Source organism: Aplysia californica, unplaced genomic scaffold, assembly GCF_000002075.1.
Source record: "Aplysia californica isolate F4 #8 unplaced genomic scaffold, AplCal3.0 scaffold01572, whole genome shotgun sequence".
In the NCBI taxonomy this organism is placed as follows: Eukaryota; Metazoa; Mollusca; class Gastropoda; order Aplysiida; family Aplysiidae; genus Aplysia; species Aplysia californica.
In genome coordinates, this window is record NW_004798842.1 from 27322 (window position 1) to 28440 (window position 1119).

A 1119-nucleotide genomic window follows, 5' to 3' on the forward strand; every position below is an offset into this window, starting at 1 on the left:
GGGGATGGAGAATGGTCTTACTTCTCTCCATGCACCGTGTGGTCCAGTCACATTCAGGAGCAGGGTGGTTGGCGGGTGCTCTAGTGTGGTGTTTGCTTCTTCTTTCCTGTGAGACACCTGTCGTCCTTATCTCCCCTTGTTCTTTTTTATGTTTGTTACTCTCTTGTAACACTTCTAATCTTCTGGTGCTCATATGACCTTATGCAGTTGCGAGCGCCGTAAAACTCTTATAAAAACAAACATTCAGGAGCATGTGGGGAACGGGGGAGTGGTGAAAGTGTCCACTTACTGCTGTAGACGTCACAGATTGGAAAACTGAAGGTTTTTAGTCAAAGTTTCTTGTATGTGATGTTTTGAGCTGCTCCGTCTGGCTTGAATGATTACTCAGAATACAATTACTCAAATTATGTCGCAGACTTGTGAATATAATGCGCTATTTTCAAAGTACATTTAGTAGTTTGTTGAATGTGCACTCAATAAATGTACGGTACTCATAGTTATAAGTCTTTTCGTACGCTTTATACACAGTATGTAGGGGATAGTATACACAATATGTCGGGGATAGTATACACAATATGTAGGGGATAGTAGACACAATATGTAGGGGATAGTAAATTTGAGATCATCTATGTGAGAGGAGAAAGGGTGCTTTTTACAAGATTTTTATAATTGCGTTGTTTAATCTGAAACTACTACTGCTGATACTCCTTGTGCAGTGGGAAGCTGGGGTGAGTGGGTGGTTGGCGGGTGCTCTGGTGTGGTTTGCTTCTTCTTTCCTATCAAACATCTATCATCTTTTTTCTTTGGGAAGGACTAGGGTGGACTGTGATCTATCAAGTGAGTTGTGGCGATGGGGGCGTGTCACTCCGACATTTTGATTTTTTAACATTCATTGAGTGATGTGTGCAAGGTGAGTGTGAAGAGTGGTGGTTTGTGTCCAAGTATTTCTTGCCTCTGTTGTGTTGTTTGTCGGTAGACTGAACTTTGTTTTGGGTGGATTTGTGTTGATGATGTGTCTCTTATGACTTGATCTGTGGGTGGTTCCCCCCCCCCAACCCGCCAAGACTGACTGACGTGTATTCTGTCACTATGACATGTTCTGTGGGTGGTTTCCCCCCA